Below are 20,662 nucleotides of genomic sequence, written 5' to 3' on the forward strand. Positions count from 1 at the left end.
AGCGGGCCGAGGAATGGCACGTTGATCTGTGGAGTCTCCTGCCGGAAAGCACGGGATACTCACGGGGCTTAATTTAAACCTGCTGGCAGCAAACTCTTAATGATGTCCCACCTTGTCCCGTGGAGCCTGGCACATATAACCATATGACAGTTTACAGCATGGAAACAGGCCATATCGGCCCTTTGAGTCTGTGCCAGTTCACATGAACAACTCCACTAGTTTTCCCCTCCAATACTCTGGCCATATCCCTCCAACCCCCTCATATCCATGTACACATCCAACCTTCTCTTAAATGACAGAAAGGACCCTGCCGCAACTATCTCTTCTGGAAGATCACTCCATTCTGCCACCACCACAGAAGCATCCTATAACATTTCTCCTAAAGTTTTGCCCCCTTACCCTTAACTCATACCTTCTTGTTCCAACCTCCCCCGCCCTCAGGGGAAAGAGTCTACTCATGTCTAGTCAATCTATTCCCTTCATAATTTTAAATACTTCGATCATAACTCCCTTCAACCATCGACGTTCAAATGAATAAAGTCGCAGTCTCCTTAATCTTTCTTTGTATTCTAGATGTTGTAAGTCAGGCAACATTTTTGTAAATCTTCTCTGCACCCTCTCCACCTTATCTATATCATTCCTATAATTTGGAAACCAGAGCTGAACACAATTCTCCAAACCTGGCCTCACCAATGCCTTAAACGTTAGTCTATGCTATGATTTATGAAGGCCAGCATGCCATACCCCTTCTTAAATACCCTGTCTACATGGGAATCCACCTTCAGTGAACTCTGTACCATAACTCCAAGATCCCTCTGTTCCTCTTCATTTCTCGACCCCCTCCCCTTAACTGCATAGGTCCTATTAAGATTATTTTTTCTGGAATGCAGCACCTCAGACTTGTCAACATTAAATTCCATCTGCCATCTTTTCCAAACAAACCAAATCCTGTAATCCAAGAAAACCTTCCTCACCATCCACCACTCCCCCTATTTTCATATAGTCTGCATATTTGCTTACCCAGTTAACCACACCCTCATCCAAATCATGAATATAAATGATAAACAACAGGGGACCCAGCACCAATCCCTGAGGCACACCACTCGTCATAAGCTTCCATCCTGACAGACAGTTGTCCACCATGACTCTCTGCTGTCTATGTCCCAGCCACCTCTGAACCCATCTCACTATCTATTAATCCCTAGTGACTGAACCTTGCTAACTAACATTACATGTGGAACCTTATCAAAAGCCTTACTAAAATTCAAATAGATCTCGTCAACTGCCCTACCTTCATCCACTTTTCTTGTCACCTCTTCAAAAAATTCAACAAGATTCGTTAAAATGATTTTCCGTTCACAAACCCATGCTGGGTGCCACTGATCAATCCCTGTCTATCCAGATATTTGTATATACTATCTCTAAGAATACCCTCCATATCTTTCGCCACCACCAAAGTCAAACTTACTGGCCAATAATTACTTGGCCTGCACCTTGTGCTTTTTTTAAACAGTGGAACTACATTTGCAACCCTTCAATCCTGCATCACCACACCCTTCTCCAGTGATCTTTGAAAAATCACTGTCTGAGCCCCCGCTATTTTCTCCCTGACCTCCCTTAACGTCCTGGGAAAAATCCAATCAGGACCAGGAGACTTATCCACCTCCATTGACCCTGGAAGCTCCAAAACCCTCTCTTTACTAATCCCTATTCTTTCCATAACTAAGCTATTCACCTCATTTATCTCACATAATCCAGTGTCTCTTTCCCTTGTGAATACAGAAGAGCAAAAAATTGTTCAATATCTCCCCCATCTCATGCAGCTCCTCACATACACATCGTCCACCGTTCCCATTTTCCAGTGGACCTACCCTATCTTTAACCCTCCTTTTACTGTTCACGTATATGTAAAAACCCCAAGGATTCACATTCACCTTATTTGCTATGGACACCTCATACCTTCTTTTTGCCTTTCTAATTTCCCTCTTGAGGTTCTTTCTGCAATCTAAGTAAGGATCATACATCTCATCAATCTTTTGTTTCTTATATTTAGCATGGGCCTCCCTTTTATCCTGAACCGTTCCTAATTTTTCTTGAAAACCACAGCTCCCTTGAACTTTTAGTCTTGCCTTTTGGCCGATCTGGAACATAAAGATTCTGTACTCTCAAAATCTCACCTTTTAAATACCCTCCAATTTTCCTCTTCATCATTTCCAGCTAAAAGATCAGCCCACACAACTCTCTGCAAATCCCTTTTAATTTCCTCAAATCTGGCCTTCCCCCACTCGAAGACCTTCAACTTCAGACCCAACCTATCCACTTCCATAATTAAGCTCAATCTAATGAACCCATGATCACTGGATCTGAAGTTCTCCCTAACGCTCACTCCACCACATGCTCATTCCCTAACCACATTTGGCATCTCCACATACTGCTGCAAAAAGCAGTCCTGAACACATTGAACTCTAAGCCATGCTGACCTCTCACTGACTGTGTTTCCCAATTGATGTTAGGACTTCACTTGCCTCCTTTCTGGACCAATCAACCTCGGATATTGCTTAATCAGGCTGAAACCTAGATTTGCCTTGTGGCATAATGGCAGAGGACTTGAAATTCTGGCATATAGTAGGTGCATTGGATGCTGCTACAGCATCTCAAGTAAGAGAATTTGTTGCCAATACCCTGGCAGAAAACCAGTACACCAGGTTCTGCCAATTTTTCCTCGATATGCTGGAATTGACAAGACATGAGTGCGGCTTGCGGCTTTTAAATATGGAGGGTCTGGGTGACAGGAATCCATCCGATTTAATGAATGAGATGTTCGCATTAACAGATGGTCATTCTAATTGTTTACTTTTTGAGACTCTATTCCTGACCAAACTCCCAGGTCATGTTGCAATACCAATCATTCACATGGATTTCCACCATCCCCATGACATAGCACAGGAGGCTGACAGGCTCCATCATACTCCAATGCAAGAGTCTGCTCACGTCCAGACTGTTTTTGCAGCAGATCCATCTCCCGTGTCCCATGAGCCTCCTATATCTGCAGTTCAGTCAAAGAAGGATGAGAGTGGTGTTTTTACCATGGCCATTGGGGTAAAAATGCCCATAAATGTGTCCCACCATTTACCTATTACAGCAAAAAGGCAGGAAACAAAAAAGCCGGCTACCATTAATTGCCTCGGCAGCTGGGACAAGTATGGGCCTATTGTATCTACAAGATGATGCTGGTAAGCACAAGTTTCTTGTAGGCACAAGTTTCTTGTAGACACAAGTGCTGAGGTCGGTTTGCTCCCGCCAACCTATTTTGAAATAAAAACCACAATAAATAACAACACCCGGCTCTTCAAACAGCAAATGGGACGACAATTCCCTGCTTTGGCACATGACGGGTCATGATTGGGATAGGAGATGTGACATTCCATTGGAATTGTGTATTGGCTTCCATTGCCCAGCCCATTATGGGTGCAGATTTTTTAAGGTCCCATGACTTGCCAGTAGACGTGGAGGAAATTGGTTCATGCTACCAGTTTTCAAACATACCCACTGGTATGTAGCAAATGGAGAGTTGCCCATCTAGGGGTGCAAACCCTGCACAAAGATGCCTATGGTGCTCTTCTCAATGAATTTACTTGTATTTTCTCACCTAATTTCAATACCTCCTAAACAGCCCAGGATGTGTCCCATTACATAGACACTTCAAGCCAGCTGAATTACACCAGGGCTCTTTGTCTTCCACCTGATAAACTGCTCAGGCAAGGGCAGAGTTTAGTGCAATGGAGGAATTAGGTATCATTCAGCATTCCAACAGACCTTGGGCATCACAGTTACACATGGCACCCAAGAAAACAGGTGGATGAAGACTCTGTGGCGATTACCGTAGGCCAGGGGTGTCAAACTCAAATTCGCAGAGGGCCAAAATTAAAAACTTTTAATAAGTCGTGGGCCAAACTAAATATTTATTGAAAATTTTCAACAACATCTGCATGTTTTCTCTTCTTTCAACATATGTAATGTTAAACTTTTTCTTATTAAAATAAATGTTTAATAATATTTTTGGTTAAACTCTTTCCAGAAGAAGCATTAACAAATGGGAAATAAAATATAAAATAAAGTTTGCTGTAAAACCAGACTTCTTTTCATCTCCTCCACCTTCTGGAGCTTTTGCTTCTCATTCAGATCCTTATACATGTCCTGGTGTTTTGTTTCATAGTGTCGCCGTATGTTATATTCTTTAACTACAGACACGTTGGTTCCACACACAAGACAAACAGGTTTGTCTTTTAAAATGATGAACATATAGTTTGCCTCCCACCTGTCTTGAAAGGTCCTGTTTTCTGTCTTTCTTTTGGCCATTTTTCATAAGAGGTTTATTACATGTGAGTTAGGTGACAGATCGCAGATCCTAATGAAAGTAAACAGAGGAGGTGGGGGCGATTAACGGGCTGATGGGCCGGCGCCAACGCATTTGCAAAGCATTCTGGGATTTGTAGTATTAGCTGTGCATGCGCTATATTGGCGTGGCGACCAGCGGGCCAGCTCTAATACATATTTGATATGATCTTGCGAGCCAAATATAATTATATCAAGGGCCAAATTTGGCCCACGGGCCTGAGTTTGATATGTGTGCCGTGGGCTCATTAACTACATCCGACAGATACCCTCTCCCTCATATTCAAGATTTTGCTGCCCAACCGCACAATTTCTGTGCTTTCTCCAAGGTTGATCTTGTCATGAGACACCATAAGATCCCAGTCCATAAGGATGACATTCCTAAAATGGTGATTATTACCCCTTCTGCGCTTTTTGAATATCTTAGGATGCCACTTGGGTTGAAGAATGATGTTCAAACCTGCCAGCGGGTTATAGACACTTTGGACAGAGATTTAGAGTTCCCTTACATCTACTTGGATAACATCTGGTAAAAACAATGGCATCACGAATATGCTGTCCAGACCGACTATATATCATATTCAGGGTGACATTGATATTTCTGAATTAGCCAGTGTCCAGGCAATGGACCCCGATGTTCAGGCATACAGTACGGCCATTACTAACCTGGACATACTGCAGTTGGCACCACAACTGGGTGGCCAACCTTACTTTGTGACATGTCTTTGGGCTACACTCAATCAGTGATTCTGCCATCTTGGAGGCAACACCTTTTTGACCAGATACACAGCTTGTCTCATCCGTCCATCAGAACATCTGTCAAGCTCATGTCAAATAAATATGTATGGCATGGTCTGCAAACAGGCGTCGCACAATGGGTCTGCACATGTACCTCCTGCAAGACTGCTAAAATTTTGTGGCACACTAAGGCACCTCTTCAATCTTTCCCAGTGGTATGCAGGCGGTTGGAACACGTGCATGTGGACCTGCTCGAACCATTGCCAGTATCTCAAAACATGAGATACATTCTAACAGTCGCAGAATGTTTCACGCGCTGGCCAGAGGCCATCTTGTTTCCATCCAGTGACACTGAGACAAGGGCCAGAACATTCATCATCAATTGGATGGCTAGATTTGTTTTCCGGCCCACATTACTTCAATCCAACGGCCTTGTGGAACATTTCCACTGGCAACTGAAGGCGCTCCTCAATTAGGTCAATGAGTTGCCATGGGTTCTATTGGGAGTGCGCATGGCTTCAAAGGAAGATATGTCTGCATTGTCCGCAGAGATGGTGTATGGTACTGTCCTTACAGTTTCATGGGACATTCATTTCACACCAACTCTGATCTGAATGTCCTTCAGCAGCTTTGACATGGTGTCGTGATCAGCAAACCTTTTCCTACCTAATGACATGGATCCCCTAAAGAGAATGTTCCCCCACCACACCTGGATGCTGATTTTTTGTGCACAGACAGGTCCCAGGAGTCCCGTTACAACGACCGTATGAGGGCCATTTCCGCGTGGTGAAGAAGGATGAGGTATGTATACTTTGGACATTGGGGGACATTCACAGCTGTTTAGTGTGGACAGACTCAAGCCTGCCCATGTGGATCCCGCTTCACCCATTCAGTACCCCCAACCCAGACGGTGAGGGGGACCACCTAAGCTGCATGCAGCTGCTGCTTTAGTTTCTGGTGACAGTTCGGGGTGGCGGGTGTTGGTGTAGCAGCTGTCTAGTGGGCCGAGTGGGCACGGTTCTTTGCCGGGTGCGCAAAATCATAAGACAGAGAGCTGGGTACTCATCCATTTAATTGACCACCCTCGCGTGGTGCTGCGTGCCGAGGAATGGCACGCTGATCTGTGGATTCTGCTGCGGGAAGGCGTGGGACACTCACAGGGCTTAATTTAAACCTGTGGTCCCGTGGATTGGCAGGAAACTCAGAATGATGTCCCACCTTCTCCCATGAAGCCCGGGACATGCAGTAAATGAAAGAAGCCTGTAAAGTCTGAATAAAGCAGTCCTGTGTTGACTAACCTGGTGTCTGTGTGTGGCTTTAATAGCTCTATCGAAGTAGCCACTACATATTTAAATATTTGGGGTGATTATCCCACTTACAGGATACTTTTCACAGCCATCTCACAGCCTGTGGGAAGAAGCTATTCCCCAGCCTGTCAGTCCTGATTTTGCTGATGGACGTGGTTAAAGATGCTGTGCACTGGATGGAAATGGTTTCTTTACAATTCCTTGAGTCCTATTTGAAAAACACTCCCAGTAAATGTCATCTACAGAAGAAAGGGAGACCAAAGTGATCCTCACAACTCTTTGTATCATTCCTGTCTGATGCTTTACAGCTACTAGACCATCCAATGATGCAGCCAGACAGGAAACTCAATTGCGCCTGTGTAAAATCTCAGGATGAGAGCCGTTGTCCTTGACCGCCTCAGCCTCCTTGCGAAGTGTAGGCGCTTCTGACCAATAATGAGGTGTGATTGTTTTGTGTATTAATACGTGTCCACCATCAGCCACCTCCCCACCATGACTACCAGCCCCACCATGACTACCAGCCCCCCCCCCCCCACATCACCATCGGGCACACAAAACTCAAAACGGTCACCCAGTTTCCCTATCTCAGCTGCACCATTTCATCGGATGCAAGGATCGACAACGAGATAGACAACAGACTCGCCAAGACAAATAGCACCTTTGGATGACTACACAGAAGAGTCTGGAAAAACAAACAACTGGCAAACCTCACAAAGATTAGCGTATACAGAGCCGTTGTCATACCCACATTCCTGTTCGGCTCCAAATCATGGGTCCTCTACCGGCATCAAATACGGCTCCTAGAACGCTTCCACCAGCGTTATCTCCGCTCCATCCCAGAGATCATAAATTCAAAAGGATTGGTGAAATATTTCCTCTGTATTGTTAACACTAAAGTCCCTATATTTTTCAAGGCATTCGGACGTAACTGAGAAACATTACATTTTAAACACATGGTACGTCAGGATCAGAAGGATTGGAGCATTTTTGTTCAAGTGACACAACTTTAAAAAATAACATCTAACTTTATGAAGAATGTGATGCTACAACAGGAACAACGGATGGAATCAGACACATTCTATGAGCATTGAGAAGCAAAAAATGGATTGGTTTTCCATTCCTTCCTCAGCGAACCAATGACCCCGACAGGTCCTCCCCGACCTGCGACCGTAGTGGAGTCCAAAGGATCATTCAGACCCCACAATGGACGCAAGTTGGAGTTTTGCCCCCGTTCGAGGAGCCCTGAAGTCTTAGAGCCTATTTTTAAAATCAAATGATTTGACAAACGAGAACAGAGACACAGGACACGTAAGACCCAAAATGTGCGGATTGACTTTGTGACTCAGTTTCTCAGGGTCCTTCGGCTGGGGGCAGCCATCTTAATTTCAGTGCGCATGCGCGACTTTTCAAGTTCACCAGATTTTGGTGCTCAAAAGGTGAATAATACCATTCGGAAAGGTTTTTGTTGGTTTTCAGAGAGAGGTGTGTTGTTCAGGGAAGCACTAGTGTTTTTGTGACTCAAAGTACCAGCATCTGAAGTCCGCTATCTCTTCAGAAAAGCTCTGATAGCTTTAGCATGGAGCAAAGCTGAACCAGGACTTTGCAGCTATTTAAGGGAGTGTGTGGGCAGGGTTTGTTCTAGACCAACAATCTCACCAAATGACTCTGCTTGAAATCAAGATTCAAACCATTTTGAGGAATACAACAGGAATTGTTCAACAAGAGCCTGGTGTTCCCTGAGGAGTTTTCTTTCAAGAGTGGAAATGATTTTTTTTAAAAGCCCGTTAATCTTCCTGATACAGATCTTTGTATTTAACTTTCAGGTTGCTATCTGTTGTTAACTTGGAGGCCTTTAATGGAATCTTTGCTTTAACCAAGCAGTTTTCTTGCAATTTTCCAGCTGTTGGATGCGATTCAGTTGCGGCAAGTTTAGCAAGTGGGATTTTGATGTGAAACTGCAACTCACAACGTCATTTTTGTGTTTGAAAATGCAAATGTGAAAATATTAACTTTGGTCTCCTTGGTTTGCTTAAGTTTACAGAGTAGACGTTGGGTCAAGCTGAGAAGACAGAGTTGGATGCCCTTTTGGCGAATCGGCTGGGCATAGCAGAAAGCTCAAAACGAGGGTCTGAAAAAATAATGAAGCAGACTGAAGTGCCGTTGAACCAAACCCAGGTAAAGAATTTAATTTTGTGCAGTGTACTTAAGAGACCAAACGATTTGTGCTTTTAGTGGTGACCTATTTAAATGAACAAAATCTGATTAGAATTAAAGTTTATGGAATGTTTGGAAGGTGCCACAAAAAATGGAGCGTATAAATTAGATGTTGTAATTAAGATAAATGAACAATACAATGAGCCTGGTGTCACAGTATCTGCCTACCTCTACCGTACATCACCATTAAACGTTCTCCCCAATATGAACCTGATGTCAAAGTATCTGACACAATTAATTGAACATCACTGTTTAACCTTCTCACGAATGTGAATCCTGTCTCATAGTTTCTGCTTCTGTCTATAGTCCATCAATGTTAAACTTTCTTCCCCCTGTGAACCTGGTGTAATAGTATTTGCTTCAGTCTACCGTCCATCACCGCTAAACATTCTCCCCACTGTAAACCTGGTGTCACAGTATCTACCTCAGTCTCCCATACATCACCCTTAAATCTCCTCCCTACTGTGAACCCACCGTCAATGTATCTGCAATAGTGTAATGGGCATCATTTTTAAAAATTCTTCCCATTGTAAACCCGGAGTCACAGTATCTGCTCAGTCTACTGTACATCACCGTTAAACCTTCTCCCCACTGTGAACCTGGTGTCACAGTATCTGACACAGTTCATCACTGTTTTCTCCCCACTGTGGTCTACCGTCACATCAAAAATAAAATTCTACCCTCAATGAACCAGGTGTCACTGAATCTGCTGCAGTTTTCCTTACACAACTATTAAACCTTCTCCACTCTATATACCTGGTGTCACAGTATCTACCTCAGTCAATCATACATCACTTTTAAACCTTCTCCCCACTGTGAACCCAGTGTAACAGTATCTTCCTCAGTCTGCCATACATCACCGTTAAACATTCTCACTTCTGTGAACCTGGTGTCTCAGTATCTGCCACAGTTTATTTTACATCACTCTTAAACCTTATCTGCACTGGAAACCTGTTGTCAGAGTTTCTGCCACCGTTTATCGTACATCACTGTTAAACCTTTTCGTTGCTCTGAACCAGTGTCACAGTTTCTCTCTAAGTCCACCGGACATCAGCGTTAAACTTTCTCCCTACTGTGAACCCAGTGTCTCAGTATGTGTTTCAGTCTCATGTGTATCAACATTAAACCTTCTCCCCACTGTGAACCTGTGTGGCAGTTTGTGCCAGAGTTCGTTGTACATCACCGTTAAACCTTCTCGCCACTGTGAAACTGATGTCACAGAATCTGCCCCAGTTTATGTTACATCACTGATAAACCTTCTCCCGATTGTGAACACAGTTCACAATATCTACCTTAGTCTACCATATATCACCGCTAAATCCTATCCCCACTGTTTACCCAGTTTCACAGTATCTGCCTCATTCTACCGTACATCACTATTAAACCTTCTCGCCACTGTGTATCCAGTTTCACAAATCTGCTTCAGTCTCCCAAAAATCACCATTAAAATTTCTCCTCACTGTGTCACTGTATCTGCAACAATGTATCGCGTGTCACGATTAAACCTCCTTCCCACTGTTAACCCGGAGTCACAGTATCTGCCTCAGTCTACTCTACATTACCGTTAATCTATCTCTCAACTGTGAATCCAGTGTCACAGTATTTGCCACATTATATCATACATCACCGTTAAACCTTTTCCCCACTGTTAACCTGATGCCACAACATCTGCTGTAGTTTATTGTACATCACTATTAAACCTTTTTAATACTGCTGTGAACCCGGTCTCACGGTATCTTCCTCTTTCTTCTGTATATCACCGTTAAACCTTCTCCCCACTGTGAACCCGGTATAACAGTATCTGCCTCAGTCTGCCATACATCACCCGTTAAACCTTCTCACTACTGTAAGCCCGGGGTCTGAGTACCTGCCTCAGTCAACCATCCATCACAGTTAAACATTCTCACCTCTTTGAACCTGGTGTCTCAGTATCTGCCACAGTTAAATCACCGTTAAACCTTATCTCCACTGGAAACCTGTTTTCAGAGGTTCTGCCAAAGTTTATCATACATCACTGATAAACCTCCCCACTGAGGTCCCGGTGTAACTGTGTCTTGCTCAGTCTGCTGTACATCACCATTAAACCTTCTCCCAACTGTGAATCTGGTGTCACAGTATCTGCCACAGTTTATCGTACATCACTATTAAACCTTCTCACTTCTGTGAACTCATTTTCATGGTTTCTGCCAACATTTACCGAACATCACTGTTAAACCTTCTCACTACTGTGAACCCTGTGTCATAGTATCAGTCTCAATCTACCGAAAATCACCATTAAACCTTCTCCCTAATGTGAACCCACTGTCACAGGATCTGCCTAAGTCTACCGTACATTAATGCAAACCTTCTCCCTACTGTGAACCCGGTGTCGCTGTATCTGCCCCAGTTTAACATACATCACTTTTAAACCTTCTCCCCATTGTGAACCCAGTGTTTCAGAATCAGTCTCAGTCTCCCATGTATCACCATTAAACCTTCTCCACACTGTGAAACTGATGTCACAGTATATGCCAGAGTTTTTTGGACGTCACTATTAAACCCTCTCCCCACTGTGAACCCAATGTAACTGTATCTGCCTCAGTCTCCCGTATATCACTTTTAAACTTAGTCCCCACTGTGATCCTGGTGTCACAGTGTATGCTAAAGTTTTATGCCCATCACTGTTTAACCTTCTCACTGCTCTGAACCCAGTGTCACAGTTTCTGTCCCAGTCTACCGTACATCACCATTAAACGTTCCACACTGTGAACCTGTTGTCACAGTATCTGCCACAGTTTATTGTACATCACTGTTAATCCTTCTCCCGACTGTGAACCCAGTGCCACAGTATCTGTCTCAATCCACCACACATCTGAGTTAAACCTTCTATTCACTGTGAACCTGGTCTTCTAGTCTCTGCCACAGTTTATTGTACATCACTGTTATACCTTCTTAATACTCTGAGCTCGGTGTCACAGTATCTTCCAATTTCTACCAAACTTACCATAAACATTCTCCCCAATGTGAACCTGGTGTCAATGTACATGACACAATTTATCGTACATTACTGTTAAACATTATCCCCACTGTAAACCTGGTGTCACAGTATCTGTCTCAGTCTACCATACATCACCATATTACCTTCTCCCCACTATGAACCTGGGTCACAGTATCTTCCTCTGTCTTTCGTACATCACCATTAAACCTTTCCCAACTGTGAAACTTGTGTCACTTTATCTGCCACAGTTTTTTTTTACATCACCATTAAATCTTCTTCCAATGTGAACATAGTGTCACAGTATATGCCAGAGCTTATCGTAAATCTCTGTTCAACCTTCTCACTCCTGTGAACTCGGTCTCACAGTTTCTGCCAAAGTCTACCGTACAGCACCCTTAAATATTCTCCCCACTTTGAACCTGGGATCACAGTATCTGCCTCAATATACTGTACATCATTGGTAAACCTTATCCTCACTGTTAACCTGGTATCAAAATATCTGACACAGTTTATCGTACATTACTGTTAGATTTTCTCACTGCTGTGCACCCAGTGTAACAGTGTCTGTCTCAGTCAACCTACATGATCATTAAAGCTTCTCCCCCTATGAACCTGGTGTCACAGTATCTGATTGAGTTTATCATACATTACCGTTAAACCTTCTCACTGCTTTGAATCCAGTGTCACAGTTTCTGTCCCAGTCTACCGTACATCACCATTAAACGTTCTCCACACTGTGAACCTGTTGTCACAGTATCTGCCACAGTTTATTGTACATCACTGTTAATCCTTCTCCCGACTGTGAACCCAGTGCCACAGTATCTGTCTCAATCCACCACACATCTGAATTAAACCTTCTATTCACTGTGAACCTGGTCTTCTAGTCTCTGCCACAGTTTATTGTACATCACTGTTATACCTTCTTAATACTCTGAGCTCGGTGTCACAGTATCTTCCAATTTCTACCAAACTTACCATAAACATTCTCCCCAATGTGAACCTGGTGTCAATGTACATGACACAATTTATCGTATATTACTGTTAAACATTATCCCCACTGTAAACCTGGTGTCACAGTATCTGTCTCAGTCTACCAGACATCACCATATTACCTTCTCCCCACTATGAACCTGGGTCACAGTATCTTCCTCTGTCTTTAGTACATCACCATTAAACCTTTCCCAACTGTGAAACTTGTGTCATTTTATCTGCCACAGCTTTTTTTTACATCACCATTAAATCTTCTTCCAACGGTGAACATAGTGTCTCAGTATATGCCAGAGCTTATCGTAAATCTCTGTTCAACCTTCTCACTCCTGTGAACTCGGTCTCACAGTTTCTGCCAAAGTCTACCGTACAGCACCCTTAAATATTCTCCCCACTGTGAACCTGGGATCACAGTATCTGCCTCAATGTACTGTACATCACTGGTAAACCTTATCCTCACTGTTAACCTGGTATCAAAGTATCTGACACAGTTTATCGTACATTACTGTTCGATTTTCTCTGTCTCAGTCAACCATACATGATCATTAAAGCTTCTCCCCCTATGAACCTGGTGTCACAGTATCTGACTGAGTTTATCATACATTACCGTTAAACCTTCTCACTGCTTTGAATCCAGTGTTACAGTATCTGCCTCAGTCTACCTTACATCACCGTTAAACCTTCTCACTACTGTGAACTCGGTGTCACAATATCTGCCAAAGTCTTCCGTACATCACATTAAATATTCTCCCCAATGTGAACCATTTGTCACTGTTTCTGCCATAGTTTATCCTACATCACCGTTAAACCTTCTTCCTACAGTGAACCTGGTGTCACAATATCTGCCACAGCTTATCTTAAATATCTGTTCAACCTTCTCACTCCTGTTAACTCAGTCTCACAGTATCTGCCAAAGTCCACTGTACATCACCATTAAAAATTATCCCCACTGTCAACCTGGGGTCACACCATCTGCCTCAATCAACTGTATATCACTGTTAAACCTTATCCTCATTGTTAACCTGGTATCAGAGTATCTGACACAGTTTATCATACATTACTGTTAGATTTTCTCACTCTGTGCACCCAGTGTAACAGTGTCTGTCTCAGTCGACCGTACATGATCATTAAAGCTTCACCCCCTGTGAACCTAGTGTCACAGTATCTGACTCCGTCTTCCGTACAACACTGTTAAACCTTATCCCAACTGTACACTTGGTGTTATGGTATCTTCCTCAATTTACCATACATCACCTTTAAACCTCCTCCCCACTGTGAACACAGTGTCACAGTATCTGCCTCAGTCTACTGTACATGACCATTAAACTTTCTCCTCACTGTGAACCTGGTGTCACATTATCTGACACAGTTTATCGTACATTACTTTTAAACCTTCTCACTGCTGTTAACCCAATGTCACAGTGTTTGTGAAAATTTATCGTACATCTCCGTGAAACATTCTCCCCACTGTGAAACTGGGGTCAGGTTACCTGACTCAGTCTGCCAGGTACAGCACCAATTGCTCTCAGCCAAAGGTGCTGTAGTTGAGTTTGGGTGACCAGAGGTTACTGCTCAAGAAGGCCAGGGGCTGCCATTCCCCTTCAATGAATTGCTCCAGTGTGCCCCCTACTGCTGTGCTGGATACATCTACTGTGAGAGTGGTGGGTGTCTCTGGCCTGGCGTGTACCACAAGGATTGTGTTGGCCAGTGTGTCCTTGGCCCTCTGGAACACCTCCAAATCCTCATTGTCCCAGGTAATGTCTTTACCTTTCTCCGCATGATGTGGGCCACTACCAGTATGGATTGGTTATAAAAACTAATTGTACCGGTGAATTCCTGCAGCCCCTTCATTATGGGGGGTTTGGGGAAGCATTGAACAGCCTCTACCTTTTCAAGCAGGGGTTTAGTTCCGTGCCTGTTGATTTGATACCCCAGGAAGTCGAACGTTTCCAACCTGAACTGGCACTAAGTAAGGTTTATAGTGTCCAAATTGCTGCAGTTGAGTGCATAGACGCCTTAGATAACACATGTTAAACTCAGGCCCGCGGGCCAAATGTGGCCCATGATATAATTATATTTGGCCCGCAAGATCATATCAAATATGTATTAGAGCTGGCCCGTTGGCCGCCGTGCCAGTATAGCGCATGCACAGCTAATACTACAAATCCCAGAATGCTTTGCAAATGCATTGGCACTGACCCGTCAGCCTGCTAATCGTCCCCACCTCCTCTCTTTACTTTCATTAGGATCTGCGACCTGTCGCCAAACTCACGTGTAATAAACCCTTTATGAAAAATGGCCAAACGAAAAACAGAAAACAGGACCTTTCAAGACAGGTGGAAGGCAAACTCTGACCCCACAGTTTGATGAATTTGTATCTTTTTCCTATATCTGACATGATCATCTCTAATCTATTCATTTTTTCTTCTGTACTTTTAATTCTTCTTTTTATTTCATTAAATTCTTGTAATTGCCATTCTTTTACTGATTCCATATATTCTTTAAAAAAATATATCCATTGTCTTGCCCTTCCCTTCTTCTTCCATTTCTCTGTGTTCTTCTACTTCTTCTTCCTCTGGGTTGCTCATCTGTTGTTTCCTCGATTTATTTTTACTCTCTTCTTTCTTGTTCTCGTTGTTTTCTATGTTCTCTTCTTGATGTTGTGCTGTGGCTGTCATTCTCAGCTGTGGAGATCGACTCCTCAGCTGATCCCCCCTCCCGTCAGTGTTTTTTTTTGTCTTGCGCATCGCGCATGTGCGAGGAGTCGCGCCAGCGCAGTTGTGCACTTTTGCTTGGCTCCGCGAGCCATTTTTGTAGTCCCGAGCTCGGGACTTTGGGACTTTGACTGACCTGAGGGAGCGGGCTTCTCTCTCCACAGCGGGCTTCCTCGGACAGGTAAGGCCTTCACCTTCTTCTTCTGATGTCTTTTCTTCTTCTCTTCTTCCCGTTGCTTTCGACTTTTCTTTCTTCGCTGCCATTTTCTTCCCACCTTTACTTTCACTTTATTTTAATTTTTGTGTTTGTGCCTTTGTGTTTTCTGTGTTTTTTTAAAACTTTTCCAGAAAGGGCTGGAGTTCCCCGACTGGCCACTACTCCATCACGTGACTCCTCCATGTGACACAGTTTATCGAACATTACTGTTGAACATTCTTCCCAATGTGAACCTGGCGTCACAGTATCTGCTACAGTTTATTGTACATCATGTTAAACATTCTCCCTACTGTGAACCTCGTGTCACAGTATCTTACACAGTTTGTCGTACATTACTGTTAAACATTCTCCCCTCTGTGAACCTGGTGTCACAGTATCTGACACAGTTTATCGTACATTACTGTTAAACCTTCACCCCACTGTGAACCTGGTGTCACAGTATCTGACACAGTTTATTGTACATCATGTTAAACATTCTCCCTACTGTGAACCTGGTGTCACAGTATCTGACACAATTTATCGTACATTACTATTAAACATTCTCCCCAATGTGAACCTGGTGTCACAGTATCTGACACAGTTTATTGTACATCATGTTAAACATTCTCCCTACTGTGAACCTGGTGTCACAGTATCTGACACAGTTTATCGTACATTACTGTTAAACATTCTCCCCAATGTGAACCTGGTGTCACAGTATCTGACACAGTTAATTGTGCATTAGGTTAAACCTTCTTCCCGCTGTGAACCTGGTGTTACAGTACCTACTTAAGTCTACTGTTTATCAACGTTAAAACTTCTACCCACTGTGAATCTAGTGTCACAGTATCTGACACAATTTATCGTACATTAATGTTAAACATTTTCACTCCCGTGAACCCATTGTCTCAGTATCTATCTCAGTCCACCGTACATCACCGATAAACATTCTCCCCACTGTGAAGCTGGTGTCAGAGTATCTGCGTACGTCTATCGTACATCACCATTAAACATTCTCCCAACAGTGAAAACAGTGTCACTTTCTCTGCCACAGTTTATCATACAGAACTGTTAAACGTTCTCCCCACCGTCAATCCCGTCAGTGTCGTAGCATCTGCCTCAGTTTCTCGTACATCACCAGTAAACCTTTTCCCCACTGTGAGGCCGATTTTACTGTACCTACCACAGTTTATCGTACATCACCATTAAACCTTCTCCGCGCTGTGCACCTAGAGCCATGGTATCTACCTCAATTCACCGTATATCATCGTTAAATCTTCTTCCCACTGTGAATACAGTGTCACAGTATTTGCCTCAGTCTACTGTACATCACCGTTAAACTTTATCCCCAATGTAAACCATTTGTTAAAGTTTCTGCGAGCATTTATCATACATTACAGTTAAACCTTCTCTCCATTGTGAACACTGTATCATAGCTTCTGCCTCAGTCTACCATACATCACTTTTAAAACTTATCCCCACTGTGCACCTGGTGACACAGTATCTATCTCAATTTACCATACATCAGCGTTGAACCTTATCCCCCATTGTGAACAATTTGTCAAAGTTTATGCCAGCGTTTATTGTACATCACAGTTAAACCTTCTCCCCACTGTGAACACTGTGTCATAGTATCTTACACAGTTTATTGGACATGAGTACTAAACATTCTCACTACTGTGAAACAGGTATCACTGTATCTGCAACAATGAATCGTGTATCACTGTTTACCCTCCTTCCCACTGTGAACCTGGTGTCAAATTATCTGTCTCAGTCTATCGTACATCACCGTTGATTTATCTCTCAACTGTGAATCCATTGTCACAGTATTTGCCACATTATATCATACATCACTGTTAAACCTTCTCCCTAATGTGAACCCACTGTCACAGAAACTACCTAATTCTACCGTACATTAATGTTAAACCATCTACCTACTGTGAAACCGGTATCACTGTATCTGCAACATTGAATTGTGTATCACCGTTAAACCTCTTTCCCACTGTGAACCTGGTGTCACAGTATCTGCCCCAGTTTATCTTACATCACTGATAAACCTTCTTCCGACTGTGAACCCGGTGTCACAATGTCTACCTCAGTTTACCATATATCACCAATAATTCCTCTCCCCACTGTTTACCCAGTTTCACAGTAGCTATCTCAGTCAACCATACATCAGCGTTAAACCTTCTCCCCACTGTGAACCCGGTGAAATAGTATCTGCCTCAGTCTCCCGAAAATCACCATTAAAATTTCTCCCCACTGTTAAATCTGTGTCTCTGTATCTGCACCAATGTATCACGTGTCACCTTTACACCTCCTCCACACTGTGAACCCGGTGTCACAGTACCTGCCACAGTTCATTGAACCTCACTATTAAACCATCTCACTAATGTGCACCCGGTTTCACAGTATTCATCACAGTCCACCGTACATCTCTGTTAAACCTTCTCACTACTGTGAACTTGTTGTCACAATATCTGCCATGTCTATCGTACATTAAGTGAAATGTTCTCCCCAATGTGAACCATTTGTCACTGCTTCTGCCATAGTTTATCGTACATCACAGTTAAACCTTTTCACTGCTGTAAACCCATTGTCTCAGTATCTATCTCATTATCATTAAACCTTCTCCCGACAGTTTATCGTACATTAGTGTTAAACCTTCTCCCTGCCGTTAACCCAGTGTCACAATGTTTGTGACAGTTTTTCGTACATCTCCGTGAAACATTCTCCCCACTGTGAAGCTGTGGTCAGATTACCTGCCTCAGTCTGCCAGATACAACACCGATTGCACTCAGCCAAAGGTGCTGTAGTTGAGTTCAGGTGGCCAGAGGTGTCTGCTCAAGAAGGCCAGGGGCTGCCATTGCCCTTCAATGAATTGCTCCATTGCGCCCCCTACTGCTGTGCTGGAAGCATCTACTGTGAGAGTGGTGGGTGCATCTGGCCTGGCGTGTACCAGAAGGATGGTGTTGGCCAGTGCGTCCTTGGCCCTCTGGAACACCTCCAAATCCTCATTGTCCCAGGTAATGTCTTTACCTTTCTCCGCATGATGTGGGCCACTACTGGTATGAATTGGTTATAAAAATTAATTGTACTGGTGAATTTATGGTGTGTTTGGGTAAGCACTGAACAGCCTCTACATTTTCAAGCAGGGGCTTAGTTCCGTGCCTGTTGATTTGATGCCCCAGGAAGTCAAACGTTTCCAGCCTGAACTGGCAATAAGTAAGGTTTATAGTAAGTCCAAATTCCTGCAGCCGGGTGCACAGTCGCCTTAGGTGGTCTCTGTTTAGCTTCATTGCCACCAACTTGATATCTTGTGGTTACTGCCACCCTCTGCTGTTGGAGAATATATTCCTTGGTCTCAGCCCCTCAATGTGACTAAGAGCCCCTTAAATGCCCCAAATGTTTTGGCCTTCACTCCTGGCAAGGCATTCCTGGCACCCACAACTCTGGGTAAAAGAAAATACCCCTGATATCTCCCCTAAATCTTCCTCCCTTTGCTTTAGACAGATATTTTCTAGTGTTTGCTACTCCCATGTGCGTTTCAGGCAAACTGAAGGGCATCTTTCACCGAGTTTCTTGTTTTCCAGCAGTTCTGGATGTCTGTCTCTGGATGCTCAGCTCCGTGGACCACCCCGCAGTATCCCATCTAGTCCTAGAGTCTCTGTGTCAGACATTCTCTGCTGACCACTGCCTGATGGCTTTGTGGTCAAATGTGTTTGTCTATGAAACCGTTCCCAGGAAGGTAAAGGGGCAAAGTCTTGCTGACTGGAACATTGTGCAGCACCAGGGCCAGGCCAATCTTTCGCAACATCTGAGCCAGGTAGAACCTCAGCACATAGCGGCATTTGGTGCCCTTGCACTTTGGTTCCATGGACAGCCACACACAATGATGGCCATGCTGGTTACACCCTTGTCCCCATTGATTGAACATACATGGTCCTTCTCCAGACTCTATCCATTTTGGACCCCCACATGAATAGGAAATCTGTTTTGGGAATTGCCAGGGTGGAGGTGTGGAGACGGGCCACACCTGCCCCACGTGCAGCAGGACTGAGAGTTCCTTGCACCTTGCAACTGATGATCCGATTGACAGAGTTGGGCATCTCTGTGGTTCTCCCTGTCTCCTGGAGCTGGGGTCTCTGTACTGCTCCCCATCTCCTTGAGTTGGTGCTTTGTTCTCCACCAGCCCCACAAGACAACCAAGACCCTTGGATGGAGAGCAGAGGTGCAGAGAGATCAGTGAGAACATGGGTAGTTTCAACAGGGTGGGGTCCATCCAGGTGCCTGATAACAGGTGGAAACCAAGGGTGAAGGAGAATGCAGGACATTCATTAGCAAGACATTGCGAGAGAGTGGATTCCTCGAACTCTTGAGGGGGGAAGGTGTTGATTGATCCATCGGTTTAGGTGGGGCAGGGTATAGACATGGCAGCTGACTGGAATTGTCAGCGGGATACTGAGACTTGGGAGAGGAGGGGAAGTAGGGTGCAGGAGTGTTCTGACGAGAGAGTGCTGAGGGAGAGGCAACATTGGTGGAACCTCAAGGTAAGGGACCCCTGATTATTTGCAGGGATGGCATTTGTAAATAGGTTTCGAGCACAGAGCCTCTTTGTCCCCCTGCCATCAGGAAGGAGATATGGAGGAATAGAAGCAGGACAGCCAGTTAGCTTCTTCCCACAGGCCTTGAGATTGACAAGGCAACATGAGCTGTCTGGGAGCAAAGAATGAAAAGGGGGAGAGGAATATGGACTGATTACAACAGCTCAGCCAGCAAAAGAGAGGGGCCGAAGGTCCTGTTTCTGTGTTGTCTATCTGGACCAGCCTTTTGAGTTCAAGCTTAAAAAAACCCAACCATTTTTAAATTTAATAATAATGGTACAGAATGAATCAAGAGACAAGATGTCTGTCCAGCAGCGAGCGTCGAAGGCACTTCCTGAAACCGAGGCTCTGAAACTACAGGGAGGTTCTGGCCGGAATGAGGCCCGACTTCTGCTAGAAGGAGGAGAGGAGAAGCAGGGATAATGTAGGGGAAGGGGTGGGGAAGGGAGGGGGTAGAGATACCTTTCTCCATTCACCTCCCCTTTCCTCCACCCTGTTCCCTGTCCTGGGTAAACTTGTACCTCTCACTT

General features: G+C 44.1%; 1 protein-coding gene across 2 annotated transcripts in view; it reads left to right on the top strand.

The window, feature by feature from the left end:
- LOC138750352 (uncharacterized) overlaps positions 1 to 20,662 on the top strand; it is a 68,068-nt gene that overhangs the window by 20,990 nt on the left and 26,416 nt on the right. For both annotated transcript variants that reach the window (XR_011349278.1, XM_069912427.1), the window contains exon 2: positions 8,475 to 8,615. The gene's annotated coding sequence lies outside the window, so the exon portion shown is untranslated. The remainder of the gene's footprint in view (positions 1 to 8,474; positions 8,616 to 20,662) is intronic.

This window comes from Narcine bancroftii, unplaced genomic scaffold (genome assembly GCF_036971445.1).
Source record: "Narcine bancroftii isolate sNarBan1 unplaced genomic scaffold, sNarBan1.hap1 Scaffold_121, whole genome shotgun sequence".
Lineage (NCBI taxonomy): Eukaryota > Metazoa > Chordata > Chondrichthyes > Torpediniformes > Narcinidae > Narcine > Narcine bancroftii.